Source organism: Haemaphysalis longicornis, unplaced genomic scaffold (assembly GCF_048455015.1).
Source record: "Haemaphysalis longicornis isolate Haplotype H1 unplaced genomic scaffold, Haemaphysalis longicornis Haplotype H1 scaffold_4, whole genome shotgun sequence".
Taxonomy (NCBI): Eukaryota; Metazoa; Arthropoda; class Arachnida; order Ixodida; family Ixodidae; genus Haemaphysalis; species Haemaphysalis longicornis.
The window spans coordinates 129,875,912-129,893,393 of NW_027526361.1; positions in this window are offsets into that span (position 1 = coordinate 129,875,912).

Genomic DNA, 17,482 nt, shown 5'->3' on the forward strand with positions numbered 1-17,482 from the left:
TAGTTTACAGTCAGCTGTTGTGCACAGACGAAGGTTTTTAACTAATGGAAGAGTGATTGTAGCCGAGATTATCGCCGTAGAAAAGCAGCTCTGAGGTCTCTCCTGCACAATCAGTGTCCGGTAAATTGGATAAACTGCAAATACACGGCAGCAGTGTTCAAACGTACAGTTGCTAAAGCTAAACTGGATCACATTATAAAACTGAATAACTCGCTTTCAAGTTCTGAAACTAAAGCAGCGCTTTATAAATTTATGGCAAGCAATCGGGCGGTTTCTGTCGAGCAGTTACACTCGTCAGAGATCTTGACGTCTGTTGAAGAGGCCCAGTTTCTTGAGCGTTCTGCTAGAGATCTTGCGGTTCGGTTTTCTTCTTGTTGGAGTAATTATCGCCTAAGCAGTCTTATACAAACAGATGATTTTGTGCCAGTCTTATCCTTTGATCTTGCGGAGGCCTTGTCGATCACATGATCTGGAGCGCCGGGGCTTGACGGCGTGACAGTTGGTGCTATTCAATTTTTGGCTGAGGAATTGGAACCGCTTCTATTGAATGTAGTAAATGCGTCCCTCAATTTTTGTTGGATTCCGCAAAACTGGAAAGCGTCCAAGATAATTTTTCTCCAAAAAAGCCAGGTCAGGGTTTCGATTTAGACAACTTCAGGCCGATTGCTCTTACTTGCAACACGGTAAAATTATTGGAGCGAATAGGTTTTAAGCGTATAGCTTCTTTTATGCAGGACAGGCGAGTACTTAGTCCTCCTGAGATTGGTTTTAGGCGGGGATGTTCTATTTCGAACGCTCACGTGGATTTAGAAGCGAGGATCCGCTTCGCACAAAAAGGAAATATGGTGTCGGCATTATTGACCTTAGATGCAGCTAATGCTTATGACAGTGTCGAGTATAGTATCTTACTTAACAAACTAGCCCACATAAACGGGCCTTCACACCTTTTTCCTTGGATTAGGGAGTTTTTGGCCGATCGGAAATTCTTTTGTACAAATGTAAGGCTATTTTCAAGAAGATTTCTACGAATTATAGGGGTGCTTCAAGGATCGGTTTCATCGCTTTTACTTTTCAACATCCTTATGCGTGACGTTCCTCTACTCCCAGATGTGACGACCGTCGTTTATGTGGATGATATTGCGTTCTTTGCAGCCACAGTCGAAATTCATTCGCTATATGACCATTTGCAGGCCTCTTTATCTCTGTTGGAGACATGGCTTGACAGCATTTATTTAACGTTAAATGTGTTGAAGAGTGCTCTACTTGTCTTCCCGGTCGCAGGACCAGTTTTAATTTCTCTCGCCTACAAAATTGAAGTCATTACGCAGGTAGATTCGCTTAAGTACCTTGGTATTCCATACACTTCTACTCTTGACTGGCATACACATATTAATGCATCAATCACTAAACTGGAGAGAGCATTTGGTCGGATGAAAAGGCTATGTGGAAAACGAGCAGGAATGTGCCGGGACACACTTTTGCTGTTGTACCGATCCAACGTCCGGCCAGCCATTGAGTTTGGCTGCGTCTTGTTTTGCAATTGCCCTATCTACAAACTGCGACCGTTATACCTGTTGGAGAGGCGCATCCTTCGATTTTGTCTTGGCCTCCCTCGGTTCGTCTCGAACCGGGTTTTGTACTTACAGGCACGCATTCCGAAACTCAGGGTCTTATTTCTCATGCTGATAGTTCAAACCTACCTGCGCATGTACGAAGGCCACTCTGGAGCTTGTAAGCCTGTATTTATTTGTTATCCGAATTTATTTTTTACTTCTCCGTTGCCGAAACGTATTTCCCGCCAAGTGCAATTCGTTCAAACATGCCTTGATTGCATTTTGGTTTACTTATATGAAGTTATCCCATTGTCTAATATTGAGCGAGAAACTTAGCTTTTCTTTAAAAACTCCTTCCCTTCGGCTGCAAAACTTCTCCCATGCTCTCTATTAAACGCCATTTTAAATAAGTATTTATCCAAATATCATGCGTCTTCTGTGATTTACACTGATCTGACTGAAGAGGATGAAAAAGCAGTAATTGGTATTTATTACGATCTCTAGCTTGGAGTTATTCGCTTCGAATCCCGGACTACACACCGATTTTTATGGCAGACGTTTAAGCAATAGCTCTCACTCTATGCAAAGTACCGCATCATTTATAAAAAATAATTATATTATCCGATTCGATGTCAGTTATATCATCATTAACTTCCTCTTCCGACTCTCCCTTGTACCGCACATTACTGTTTTTTTTTTCCAAGGCACGCACGTTTTGCTTGAGTCCCTGGCCATAAGGACATCAGTGGGAACGAGCTAGCGGATCATTTAGCTAATCTCGCTGCTACAGCTGCCATAGCATTCGGCATACCTGATCTGGCTCTTTTTGCATCTTCAAGATTACGACGTTATTGGCATTTAGACGCTCCTCGTTCAGCCGCACTCCTACCGTTTCAAGAGTATCAACATTTAAATTTCGGGTGGAATGTTCAATTAGAATAACTGCGAGCTGGGCTTGTTGGTAAATGTTCATGGTGGGAAAAGCGCTACGACGACGACAAGCAAGTACACGGGTCAAAGCGCTACTAGCAACTGATAATTTATCACGGGAAAAACATACATATATACATGGAATAAACGTCACCGTCATAACATCAAATTTACGATCTACTATACGAAAATATCAAGGCGCACCAAAAACCGAGCATTTTATGCATATTCAAACTGCACGTGTGCTGACAAGAACAAAACGCAACACATTTTATCAACCGTCAGACAGCAAGACCGATGAGTGGCTGACACATTCATTCCCTTCTTTCTTTGTACGGAAGGCTTCTATTATTGCTCTTGTTAACCGTCTTTTGTGTTTATCAACAACTAACGTATCTCGTAGTTTTGGGCGGCACTTGCAGTCCCTGCAATGTACAACTAAATGTGAATACGGTGACCCTTTTAGCGAGCTCAGATGTTCGCGAAGGCGTACGTTCAGGCAGCGGCCGGTCTGTCCTACGTATCTCTTCCCACACGTTAAAGGAGCCATGAAGAGAAAACACAAGTTTGGTTCATTCAAAAGATTGTCTCGTTAGAATCATACTGACACCACTTTTAACGTAAACTTCGCTCAAATAAGCTACATAATTAGGAAAAACGGGAATGGTCATGCGACCCACCAGATCATTTCCCGCAACAGAACCTATGATGTCACATGAGCTAAGCTCTGCGATTGGCGGAGGCTGCAGAAGCAGACGCAAATTAGGTAGAGCTTACAAACTAGCCGAACGAGCGATTTGCGCTTGAATGTAGGGCACATTCTTTACAAAGCAATAAGAATGATGGGACAAACATAGGAAATTACGAAAGCACATGTAAACATAGAAGTACTGATGCGTACTGCTCTTCGTACTGCGCACAGCATACTTGGTTTAGCTGCACAGCACTACGGGGCTTGGGGTTGTCTCAGACGACACTGGCCGATTGACGCAAGCAACGGTGTCTTACGTGACCACATTTGTCAAGGGAGCACTGTTTCAGCGTTTCAGGGAACGAATATTTTCTCCCAGAACAAAAACAAGCCAGGTTTAAATACGGGCAAAAACAAACCAAACGCTTGCCACGGTATGGTGGCGCCATCTAGGTTCGGGTAACGTAAAGAAACGCGGGAACAAACCAACACCGCTGTACAGGGTGGAGACAACCTTTGAACGGTCCCATGCCGCCGCAATTGGGCCAACGTGCTCAACGCGTTGTTCTTTTCGTTTCCCACGAGACCTAGCAACGCGAAACAGACAATATGATTCAAACTTCTTCAGTAAACCGTGTTGCGGCGATAATTTTAGCGCGGTTTTGACACAATGACTTGCTTCGGCGGCGAGCGAGCGACCCAAAATGGCGGCGCCAGCGTATACGTGTCTCTACCCTGTACGGCGGATGCGTGAATGAAGGTACTCTAGGCTGCAGAGCGGTCGGTTCCTGTGATGTCATTGCAGACCCCGAAAACAAACGATTTAGCGGGAAAATCAAAATTTTAACCTAAATTGTTTAATTTCTCCGTGAATAAAGCATCCCTTGTATCCGGACAAGCGCTGGGGGCGCTATAAAACACGAAATCTTTCGAATAAAACCAACTTGCATTTTCTCTTCATGGCTCCTTTAAGGGAATGCTGTATACAACGTCTTTTTTGCACTCTACAAACTTCGTGCCGTGTTTCCTACCACACCCCTTCTTCCTTGTTGCTTTCTTTTCTGCAACCCTTTGCACCGCCGGGCAAATTTTCGCCAACTTGTTTTGCGCCGAAAACACCAGTCGCACTCCATATCTTCCTTAGGCGATGAGACGTGCCCTGAAGGTACGGAATCACCGCTATCTTCTCGGCGCCCAAATCTGCTTCTTTTCCCCTGCTCTGATCGGTGCTCTGCCCTTTTAACCCCTTTTAACATTGGCTCTCGTGTTGCCCCAGGCCTTTGCAATATTTTTCTGAGCAAAGTTGACAGAACAGTTGAAACTGAACTAGAGGGCATGAATCTCAAGTTGTTTAGGTTTGTTGGCGACTATCTTGTTTTGGTCGGGAACACCGAAGTTACCCATACGCTCATAGATGTCATGAAGACTTTCAAGAAAAAAGGGCTTGGCCTTGAGTACACGTTCGAAGTAACAAAGCAACGCGAGCTTCAGTTTTTAGGTATCTTGATTAGGTTTCTGCCCACCCACACTAGCTGGATGTACCGCCCTCGGTCCACCAAAAATATGATAAGCTGTGAATCGGCCTATTCAAAGCTAGTAAAAAACGGCGTCGCCATTTCCTGCATCATATCTGCGTTAACAAAATCCTGCAAACATTTGGTGGAACAAAGTGCCGCCGCTCAGATAGACCGGTTAAGAGCGGCCGGGTTTCCAGATGAGTGCGATCTGTTGGCGTGCGAGAGGAATCGCCGAGAGGTTAAAAGGGCAGGGAGTACCGATCAGAGGAGTGGAAAAGAAGCAGATTGGGGCGCCGAGAAGATAGCGGTGATTCCGTACCTTCAGGGCACGTCTCATCGCCTAAAGAAGATATGGGGTGCGAGTGGTTTTTTCAGCGCAAAACAAGTTGGCGAAAATTTACCCGGCGGTGCAAAGAATGTCAGAAAAGAAAGCAACAAGGAACAAGGGATGTGGTAGGAAACACGGCACGAAGTTTGTAGAGTGCAAAAAAGACGTTGTATACAACATTCCTTAACGTGTGGGAAGAAATGCGAAGGACAGACCGGCCGCTGCCTGAACGTACGCCTTCGCGAACATCAGAGCTCGCTAAAGGGTCACCGTATTCACATTTAGCCGTACACTGCAGGGACTGCAAGTGCCGGCCAAAACTACGAGATACGTTAGTTGTTGATAAACACAAAAAATGGTTAACAAGAGAAATAATAGAAGCCTTCCGTATAAAGAAAAAAGGGAATGAATGTGTCAGTCAAGCATCGCTCTTGCTGTCTGACGGTTGATAAAATGTGTTGCGTTTTGTTCTTGTCAGCACACGTGCAGTTTGAATATGCATAAAATGCTCGGTTTTTGGTGCGCCTTGACCTTTTCGGATAGTAGGTTGTAAATTTGACGTTTTGACGGTGGAGTTTATTCCATGTATATATGTATGGTTTCCCGTAATAAATTTTCAGATGCTAGTAGCGCTTTGTCCCGTGTACTTGCTTGTCCTCGTCGTCGTAGCGCTTTTCCAACCATGTAATGTTCATTTTTGTGCTTCTTTGCAATGCGAGGTGACCTTCACCGAGCTGCGGTGCAGGATTCCAAGGCTAAATTTATATCTTTTTTTAGAACAGGGCATTCCCCTACAGGACTATGTGTGAGGTGCCAGGTTCCTGAAACAGTTGAAAATTTTCTCCCGCCCGTCGCCGCTTTTCGGTAGCTAGACAACTCAATTTGGAGGAGCCTATATAGCGTTTGGTGTTTACTTTTTCGGTTCCACTTATATTATCTATTTCCGTAATAAATTTTGGGTATGCAAAAAGGGACATATATATATAATTGTATTCAAGCTTTTCTTTCAGCTTCTGGTTGCTTGAATTGCTGAAAGGTAAGAATTAATGGGTAATTGGGACCTTTATCGTAATGAAGTTTCATTTTACGGCCTAGCTGTTTCCGGTAATAAATTAGTATTTTGAGCTCCTCGAAAATTTCAGCAATTGATTTAGCCCTCGCCAATCCCCCCTTGTGGGTACGTGCCAAAAGCTTTGAGGGTATCATCATCAGCATCATTAAAGACACATTAGTACAAATTAAAAAGAAATGGGCCTTTCCTGGGCATGTAAAGCAAAGGCAACATAACCGGTGGTCATTACATGAGCCATGAAGAGAAAACAAAAGTTTGTTTTATTCGAAAGATTAGGTGTTTCATAGTACCCCAAGCGCTTTCCCGAAAGCAAATGATGCTTTATTCACTGAGAAATAAGGCAATTTAAGCCAAAATTTTCAATCTCTCGCTAAATTGCACATTTCGTGACGTGAACAATGGCGTCATACGAGCCGGTCCGTGAAACAGATACTTAGTATGTCGACTCCATATAGCACCCACACGCGGGAATCAAACAGGAACCGGAACTCATGCCGAAACCGAGACGGCGGCCATTTTAAAAATACTAGTAAAACCTAGTGCACCCGCAGCCCTAGTCATGGAATCGCCTGATCGGGAGAACAAAACTCTCGCCGAGAAGCTCGGGCTTGCATTTAACAACCTCACACCACTCGAACGCTCAATGCTTCTAAGTGCACGAGCGGCAGGATATGTGGAATACGCGGATGGACCGAAAAGCGACCATTCCGCGATAGCCACAACAGACGAACGCCCAGCCGTCGGCACCGCTGCCTCGTCAGCCCCGTCGCGACGGACGAATACAGACTGGTACGTATGTGCTGTATTTTAAATGCGGAGCATTTCTTAGTCGCATGATGTCGCGCTTCGGCGTCGGCGCCGTCCACATGCTCACTGCGCATGCGCGTCGCGTCGAGGCGCAGGTGCGCGTATCTCCTCCGTACCCTCCTCGCTCTCAACAACAGGTGCGGCGGTGCGGGAGGAGCGCGTGTACCCCGTGCGCTCCGTCGCTCTCAACAACAGCTGCGGTGGTGCGGGGGGAGCGCGTCCGTGCGCTCATGCGTCGTAGCTACCCGTGCGCTGCGTCGCGCTCACCAGTAACGAAGGCAGGGCGTGTACACGTGATAACGGCGTGGTGGGTGCGTGGAAAGTTCGCGCGCTTGTGTACGGAAGTGTGGGCATGCACGTCTCTCCCCCGTACTCCTCTCCCTCGAACGCGGGCGGTGTGTATATAAGCGGCGGAGCGCGCGTTCGGAATTCAGTCAAGGGCGTCTTTGCTTGGCTTTCGCTTGACTTGACGCTTTGCTTGACTCGAGTAGATGCGATGGAAGCAACGTCGTCACCAGTTACGAAATCGCACGACCGCTCCTCAAAGACCCCTTGACAGTGCACTTTAGCGACCACAAAGCAGTCATCCTCTCCGTCCAATACAACGACGGCACCAAGCAATAAAGACATACTTTAGCTTTACACTCCTTGCCTTCGCTTCTCCTTCATTCAATAAATAAGAATAATACAGACGAAATAACAATTAAGCATTCCCAAACCATACCCAATTACGCAACATTCACGCGATACCCCCACCACTCTGCGACGCATTTACTCGAGTTCCCCCCGTGGAAAGATGCGGACGGGTTTTTATATTACGGTTAATAATAATTTAATTTCAGTAGCAGTATCGCTTATGCCAGTTGGCCGGTGTCGTGTATGGAAAGCCGTTCGCGCGAGCTCTCTGCTCCGACCAGAAAGATACGAGCGTCAATGCGCGGTGTGTAAGGCATTTTTTCCCCCAAGGTCAGAGCGCTTTGACGGCGATTTGACGAAGTCGGCGACGAGCGCCAGCATGTCCCAGGAGTGAGCTAACGTAAGGGTCCCTGCCGTAATCACTTCCTCGGAAATGAAGCGAGCACACTCGTACTTCCTTTAGCTCTCTTTCTCCTCCGTTTGCAAAGTTTACGAAACGTAGCCACTTGCTTTGCCGAGGTTCGTCGTTGGGCAGCACATGAAATGAGATCTCCTCACCGGCGGGGATGTCGCAATCCCTCGACGATTTACCCGTACTATATGGGTATTTCAAAACGCAGCAACGAAATTTCATTGTAAAGTACTCGAACAAACTGAAGTTTTTAGTGGTTGTAAACTGGAAACGAGCTCCCAACAACAGCAGCAAGCCAACACCATTCCGAAACTTCTGCGACGACTGTCACTATCTCGTCGCTGCTTGCTGTTCCTTACTCCCATCATTTCTATTTTTACCTTAGCTGGTTGGCGATATGACGGCCAACCTCCTGTGATGGGATTACGATACCAAGCAAGGTCGCGGCTGTGCGTGCTGGGACGGTTGGTTGGCCCCGAAGAGCCTCGATCCCGAAAATTCGTCTGCGCGACGGTGGCGACGGTGAGATGTCGAGTTCGGCTGGCGGTAGTTTCGTACGCATTGGCGTAGTCAAACCTCTGTACAACGAACACCACATTAACGAACTTTTCAGATTAACGAGCGTTTAAGAAATCCCACGCCGACTGCTTATAGTTTTAATGTAAAATTATTTCACTACAACGTACTTCAGAATAGCGAACGTTTCAAAATAACGATCGTTTTATTTAGTTCCGTGCCATGTCAACAGCACCTCAGTACTACGAACTCATATTTTCAAGGCCGGAGACACTTAGAAGTCCGTTAAACAATCGCGGCAACCGGGGCAGTGTGCTAGTAGACGACGCGGCAAAGCGCAGCGAAGAAGAGGACGTCTTGCAACTTGCTCCGCGGAATGCGGCAGCCGATGCAAGAGGGAGAAAAAAGGTGAGGAGAAGAGAAAAAATGAAGCATGGGTAGCCTTCTCCGTCCTGAAAGCCGCGGCCGCGCTATTCGCGCTCACCCCAACTTTTTCTACGTTCCACCGCTGCTCACGTGGCTTGCTGTATCTTCACGGACATCAGCGGAGCTGACAACAGAGGACATTGCCCAGACCGTGAGCGTTCAGGATGAAGTGAAGATGACAGCGAGGATGGCATGAACAACGATGCCTTTGTGGGTGCCGCAGCAGCACTCGAAGACTACGACGAGCACGCGACGACTGCGGATATCGTGGACAGCATACAAAAACTCCGCACATGTCCGGGGAAAAACCGCACGGCCACGGATCCACTCCCCAGGAATGTGTAAGAGTTTGAGTCCTTCGTGCTAGGAAGCTTGTGCGACTCGCGCTAGATGAAAATCTTCAACCACTTTAAAGAAACGTGCATTGTTTCATGATCACTAGTGCTTTTTTTTATGAAAAATGACTCCCAGGATGCACTGCTTTACACGTAGGTCGTTTTAGGCATTGAAATACTATTTGTTTTCTTAAATTCTGCGATTTTCACTATAACGACCTTTCAGAATAACTAGCAATTTTCCACGGTCCCCTGAAGTTCGTTATATCGAGATTTCACTACACGCTTGCGTGTTTATTCGGAACTTCAACCGTTTACTCCACCGTTCCTAGTGTTATAAAAGGAGTGGGCAGTATGTTTAACGGGCATATAGCTCACTATGCAAACTGGTAAGCCCTGCCTAACTTGCGTTTGCTTTTGCCTGCCTCCGCCAATCGCAGAGCATTCTCGTGTGACATCATAGGTTCTGTTGCGGGAAATGAGCTGGTGGGTCCCATGGTCATTCACTTTTATCCTAATTATGTAGCTTATTTGAGCGAAGTTTGTGTTAAAAGTGGTGTCAGTATGGTTCTAACGAGGCAATCTTTCGAATGAACCAAACTTGTGTTTTCTTTTCATGGCTCCTTTAAGGGTGACAGAGTGGATCCCTAGATAAGGCAAGCGTGGCGGGGGTGGCAGAACGTTAGGTGAGCAGATGAGATAAGAAGTTTGTGGGGATACATTAGTCGCAGTTAGCACAGCACCGGGGTAATTGGACATCTATGGAAAAGGCCTTTGCCCGGAAATGGGCGTGGACAATCTGATGATGACGGCTATTGTTAATTTAACGCATCGTATGCATGATGTCTTGGTAAGTGTTTAGGCATGGTTTCTGCTATGTTGATTTGCTTGGTTTCTCAATGCCTTTTAATGGTGGCATTGACTCGTCGGGCACTCTTTTTCCCTTTAGCCTTGTCACCCCAGACAACACTTGTGTAAGAATTGTCTCGAATAAATGCAAACAAGAACAACCCTACTTGTTTCGTCCACCGAAAGAGGGCAACCTCCTGTCTGTCGACACCGACTGCGAATTGATAATGATTACGAAGATGGGTAAGATTATAAGGATGGCGATGATGATTGTGTCCTTGATGGACTTCTAACGCCGACTGAGCAATCATTGCACTTGACATCGCCGTCTTCGTTGACACGTTAGCATTCCGCATCATTGCACGGAGGTTGGAGAACCGCAAAACGAAAGTTGTGAAAAAGTCTCTACTGTTTTCAGTTTTATTTCACGTTAGGGTTTGTTTCTTGGCCTGACACGCTCACTTGGTGAACCAGGAGGCAAAATCGAATTAACGGCTGTCGCTGGAGTCCGCATTAAGCAGGACCTCCTTCAGGATAGTGGGATGTATTTCATGGTGTACTCGGAAGAAAGGGACATTGGTTTAAACGTGGGGCAACATACAGCCTGCGAAATCAAAGACAACCGTAGAGGGCGTGCAAGAAGTTTATTTCGCTTTGTGTGGAGAACCGCCGAGGGATCGAATTTGGATGGAAAGGAGGGAGAAAGACTGAATGCATAGCTGCCTCGAGTCAGTATTTTGCTACGCCGTCAAGGCGCTGACCCCTAGAATTAAACGCCAATCCGCATCGGTATGTGTGCACCCATGCCGAACGTCGGCGTCCTTTAGGGCACGGTGACGTTGATGCTTCCGCACGACTTGCAGGTGTAGCACTTGGGGCAGCGGGAGGTGGGACCTTTTCCCGGCGGCCCGTTCGAGGACGAGCGGCGGTTCGATGGCGACGACAGGGGTCGCGACGACGACGAAGGCGAGCGGCGCGACGAGCACATTCGCTTACTCATCGTCACTTTCAGGCCAGAGGAAGACTTCTTCGGCTTCTCGCGCTGCTTCTCGGCGGCGCGCTTGCGCCGCACAAATTCTTCCAGGCAGTCGAGGCACGGCTCCGGAGGCGGCTGCGCAGGCACTGCGTCAGGGGCGGACGAGGAGGACGATTGCGACGAGGAGGCAGTCTTAAACTCGAACCTGATCTTTATTTCCGTATCGTCGTCTTCCTCTGGCTCGCGTTCTTCCTCAAATTCCGCTTTACTCTCCATGACGTCCTCCTGCACGACGTGAATGATTGTCGGCGTCACCGCGCGCGAGCTGTGGCTAGCTTTTGACAAGGACCGGGAGCGCTCCTGGCGTTTTGAGGGCAGCGCGGCAGGCACGGACTTGCGTCGTGGTGGCGAATATTTGCGGGACGAAGAGGACGACCGCCTCCTGCCAATTTCGGCAACCTGTTCGAACACGACGCTTCCTCGTGGGATCAGTCGGACCGTAGTCGAGCCCTCGATCGCGTCGTCGGCACCGGGACCTTCCAGGGAATGGCTTATGCTGGCGGAAATTTCGGTCACGTCTTCCGTCTGCTGCGGGGGCGGTGGCGCCTGCCGCGGCAAAGGGGACTGCGCACGCGGCAACGGTGACTGAGCGCGCTGCAGAATCTTGTAGACAGATTTGCGCGACGGCGCAGACTGCGGGCGGCTTACCCGGTCGTATTCCGGAGCCGACGCCTCAATGTCGTCGCGAGATGTGGTCAGGATGATGAGCGTCTCAGAGCCCTTGTTTCGCTGTCCCGATGACCGGCTCATGGCTGCGCGTTGGTCTCAGCGGTCTTCTTTCCGGCAAGCTCGATCAGCGAATGATCAAGTTGTGCAACGGAAGCAGACACCGCTCCTGGCAGCCCGGAAAGGCCGCGGTCGGCCGACCTTCACACAGACGCGACCTGTGCTAGATGCGATCCCTGGCCTGGTTCTGAAGAAGCACGCCCTGGTTGGCTCGTGCTCACGCTGTTCCATGGTCCCAGAAGTGGAGGAAAACGATGTTTTTTTTTCGTTAATTGAAGGAGGGGTGATTCTCTCAGTAGTAACGCGGGAATAGCGAACTAATTACAAAATTGCCTCGCCTTTTCCCTCAATAACTATAAAGGGTACTGAAAAGTTGACTGTACCTTAATTTTAGAAACGGGACATTAATTACTATATCACCGTTTGTATAGTGTTCACGCACTCGCGCAGTAGATTGACCAGAGCCCAACTAGAAATAGTGTTCAAAAATTCCTGTCAATTCACCCTGTCGCCATATAGGGCCCTATTCTCGACTGCACAAATTGCCGGCAATTCGCCCATGTTTTTTTGCGTAAGCACGACGTAAGCAATCAGTGACGTGCTGCACCTATAGCTATGACGACATGCAGTGTAATTTGACGAGTCACTCATAAAGATCGCTACCAAGGTATCAAATATTGTGCAAGAAAGATATAAAAACACTTGACAGGTACAATAAAAATTAAGACGGTAGCTGAGGCTGACAAGAAAAACACATTTCTGGAGGTCAAATTTGGCATCAACCCCACAAGGCGATCGAGTAACGTTGATCCAAAAGCGAGCGAAAGGCGGATGTTGATTGATTGATTGATTGTAGGGTTTAACGCGCTGACGCAACGCCGGCGATGAGGCGCGCCGCAGTGGAGGGCTCCGGATTAATTTTGTCCACCTGGGGATCTTTAACGTGCGCCGAAATCTCGTACACACGGGCATTTCTGCTTTTCGCCTCCATCAGAAAACCGACCACCGCGGCCGGGAATCGAAACCGCGACCTCGTGCTCAGCAGCGCAACGCCTTAGCCACTGAGCCCCCGCGGTGGGTGAAAGGCGGATGTAGAGCTAAAGAACATCACACAATTTTTTACCGTATCTTTTTATTTCTTTCAATCGCTTTTAGTAACATACCTGGGCTCTCTGATACAATGCAAGCTTTGTTGCGTTATCACCTTCCCTGCCGCCACCGCCGCCACGCCATCGTCTGCTGCTATGTTACAAGTTTATGGCGTGATCACAGAAAAAGACGGCCGCGACCATCGCTTCTATGACACATAAGAGCAGCGAAGCGCTGCGCCTGATAAGCGCGGAGCGCACCGATGTCGCCGATTCACTCATTCGTCAAGCTCGACTTCAATCAGCGCTGTAATGAACCAAATAGTCACTTTTCTTTGTTATTGTTCTCTTGAGTTCGATCATGTGACCCAACAGCTTACTAGGACGAGGGTGGACAAATGCCATGCATTGGGTTCTCTTTGTCATGGAGAGGCTTGTACTGCCCTCTTATGTTGCGGTTCCGCCAAACAAATAATTTTTATTTTATTGCCAAACATAAAAGCAAAATACTGCACGTTATTTGTATGCTCCATAATCTCTGACTTGGAAGTAGTTGAAACTATAATTTGTTTCGGTAGGAAACATGCTTTAAACAGCGCGCATGCGAAACTGCGCCTGCTGCAAATTGCCGCACATTTCGCGGTGCCGTAAGCCGGGGCAATTTTTTGCCCTATTTTGCTTGTATTTTGCGACAAAAACAGCCGCAATTTTTAAGATGTTACGTAGCATTACGTCACTTTTACGCAGGCTGAAGTTGCCAATGCATGACGTATTCGTTCCCGCCAACTGTTTAAATTACGTCACGCCTTCTCAGCCAATCACAGAGGGGGTGTGTGTTAGAAGCAGTATTGTTGTTGAATAGCAAAGACAGGCTTACGTTGTCATGTCCACTGCATTTAGTCTGGTTTTTCATTGCAGGCCAAGAATTATGCACCTTTAGTAACGAGAAATAAGGAAAACTTCAGAACTGGTGTCCGTAAACGACATGAAACGTCAAAATGACGACAGCACACACAACCGCTTTGTCAACCGGAAGCACGTGACCAAAATTGAAAGCCAATCGGAAAAGACTTCCGGAAAATTGCCAGAATTGCCGGCAATTTGTGCAGTCGAGAATAGGGCCCATAGTCTGAAAGCTGGTGGCGGTTGATAATTGAGGAGTTCAAACAGATAGAGATTATTAGAAGTGACCACGGAATATTTTTACTAGGAAAATTCTTAGGAGCCTGGCATGCCTCCACTACTCATAGCTTCAGGGAGCTGCATGAAAAAGAAATTCTACATCGGATGAGATTACCACAGGGAAGTGCCTATTCTGTGGACCAGTGGATGATGATAGTGAAGAACACAGGATTATGTGCAGCATTATTTTTTGGACCAGACCACAAGGCAATGTTCAAGTTTATTCTGTGGACCATACCAGGGTATAGTTGATCCTTATTCATGTAAAGCAACCTATAAGATATCAACACACAGCTATTTACGTAATAATGCGTAGAATTTACTAAACCGAAAGGTTACAAAAAATTACTTTAAAAAATTAGCAATTGCTTAGCTCGGCTATGCCAGGATGCTCGTAGCGTGAGCTAAGGTTCGAGTGGTTATTCTTAGGTTTCCTGGTTGTCTAGGATTGGCTTACCGCTGCTAAAACGATTTCTAATCCAATCTAATCCAGTCCAATCCAATTGAATCCAATCCAACCCAATCCAACCCAGTCCAGTCTAGTCAAGTCAGTGCTCCTGGCGCATGCACAGCACGGCTCTCTAGGGTTAGCACGAAAACCCAATGCTTTACCACTGCGCGACGGAGGTCGACGAGCGCCCCCTTTAAGCAGTAGCTCAAAACTATGGCCAGGACCACAAAATGAAGCTGAAAATCATTCTGTCTCGTCTAGTCTACAGAATAGGCAGTGTGTTACCACAGCTGCTGCAACATAGCCGTTAATCCAAGCACATGACCGGGGGAGGTAACCCTGTTACTGTTCATGAAGAAATTGCAACACCTGAATTCCGCAATCTAGATAATGCATCAGGATTCTTTTCAGAAGCAGAATAAAAATGAAGAATGTTGTTATTGTGCACGGCCAAATCATATGCAAAGACACTTTACGCTGTGCGAGCAAAAACCCAGACAGAAACAAAACTTGTGTATTAAATCATTTATGCTGTTATGAGTGGTGGCTAGTGAAATCCACGATACAACCGAGAGCTATCAATAAAAAATAACGGCAACACTGCAGGTGGAGCGTACAAAATGCGGAAATACGCGCGGGCAGTAAAAAAATTCAGCAGCTTCGCAGTAGTGGCCCGAATACCCTGCGAACAGCGAGGCTGGCGGCCCCGCCAAGCTTATTCTTGTTTCGGGTAAGTTTATGCCTGGTCATGATTGGGAACTCGTCAATGTTTTCTGCGTGGCTATGCTTAGAGACTTGGTCAAGTTTTCTGCTTGGTGTCGTCCTTAGCCCTCCAAAGAACAATGAACATTCAGTCATCAAAGATTGTACAATGCCCGCGTGCACACCGCCTTTGCGGTGGAGCTCCAAGAGTAGCGGAGGGTTTGAACCACGACCAACTATACTTGGTCGTGGTTTGAACTCGTTCGGTGTCCACCGTTCAGTTTCTGTGGTCTGGCGTGTGGGACGCTAATTAAGAAGTTGGTTAACGTAATCGCTTCTCGGCCTTTTCACTTTTTTCATGTTGCATTAATGCATCTCTTTTCAACGTCAAAACTGCACTAGTGTGCGTCACAAGTGACGGAGCGAGCCCCCCCGCTATGCATTTTCAAAGCCGTGTTTGTGCCAGTTGTCTCGCGTCTCCGAAAAGTGCCGTCATGAGCCCCGCCCTAGCGCGTAGAGGCAAAGCTATGGTGGTGCCGGCGCGCGCAGTGACGTCATCGACGGCGAGGTTTTCCTGCGCCCGTCCGCCGGCCCAACCACCAGCTTCAGCAGCATCCCTGTTAAAATAAACCATGGGCGTAATAGTGCGATGGGAACTCAGCGCAAGATTACGTTAACACGTGCATTTATCACCGCCTCATTAACACCGGTTCTGAAACGAGGCTGTTGCCCACAACGACGGAGCGTCAGATTTCGTGCTTCGCATTGGTTGTCGTTGATGATGGCGGCACTGTTTAAAGTGCAACAAGCGCTAATGGCTGCCACTGACAAAGGCGAAATCACATTGTTTGGGAGGAGGTGGTCGTTATATGCAATGACCTTTTTATCGAGTGGGTGTGATAACCATGTACACACATATACTCATCATTTACTTACCAAATCATTGACAGTCGGAAACAGTTACCGTAATTATGATTCCGAAACAGCCAGTTATATTTTAGTAGGGGAAATTTAACAGGTCCAACGATTGAATTCTGTAATCATTAGGAAAGCAAAATAGGCAATGTCCTAATGCTGTCTTTATTGGCTAGAAGGCACCTATGCTGAAAGGGTGAAATGATTTCTGCAAAAGTTTGAAGAGCTTGACAAAACGGCTCGTAAACTACCTTCCCTCCCCAAAGAAAGGTGAGGGAAGCCCGAAATCGACTATTTTTCCCGCAATAAATAAACACATCTAAGAACGATCTAAATGTATACCGATACATGATTTATGAGAGCAAGGTATATGCTATTGCACTCCTTTATAATCGATTCGTGCAGGGTCTTATCTACACTCTTAGCCAAAATGGGAGAAAATAAGACTACCTGCAGCGTTTACGCCTCGCGAGAACACTTAGTCCCCTAAAGACTGTGGTAACACGGAAACGGTGCCGGGGTACAGTCACACGGGGTGGACATGTGCCGGGTGAAAAGGAAAATGTGGCGGGACATGACCGAGATTCAACTCGGAATTCCTACTCTGGCTCTTTTTGCATCTTCAAGATTAAGACGATATTGGCATTTGAACGCTACTCGTGCAGACTCGCTTTTATCATTTGAAGAGTATCAACATTTAAAGTTTGGGTGGAACGTTCATTTTTGTGGTTCTCGGCAATGCGAGGTGACCTTCACCGAGCTGCGCTGAAGGATTCCAATGCTTAATTTCTATCTGTTCAGATCAGGACTTTCACCTACGGAACTATGTGTGCGGTGCCGGGTCCCTGAAACAATCGAACATTTTTTTCTCGACTGCCGCCGTTTCTCAACAGCTAGACAACTGCTTTTGAAGGACCCAATTGAGCGTTTGTGGTTGACTTTTTCGATTCCACTTATATTATCTATTGGCGCATCAAATTTGGGGTTTGCAACAAAGGATATATATAATTGCATTCAAAATTTTCTTTCTGCTTCAGGTCGTTTGAATTGATGAAGGATGGTAATTACCGGGTAATTCGGGTTTTATTCACAACTAAGTCTCCTTTTACGGCTCCTTTTGTGAAATAATGTAGTATTTTGAGGTCCCCACGTATTTCAACAACCGATTTAGCCCTGGCCATTGAGGACATCATCATCGTCATCATCGTCGTCATAGATCATGGCGGACGGGGCTGGACTAGGGGGGCGCAGCCGGATCAGCTGAGGAGTGGACCTTGGCGGAACGGGACTCCCAGCAAGGGTGTGGTTTT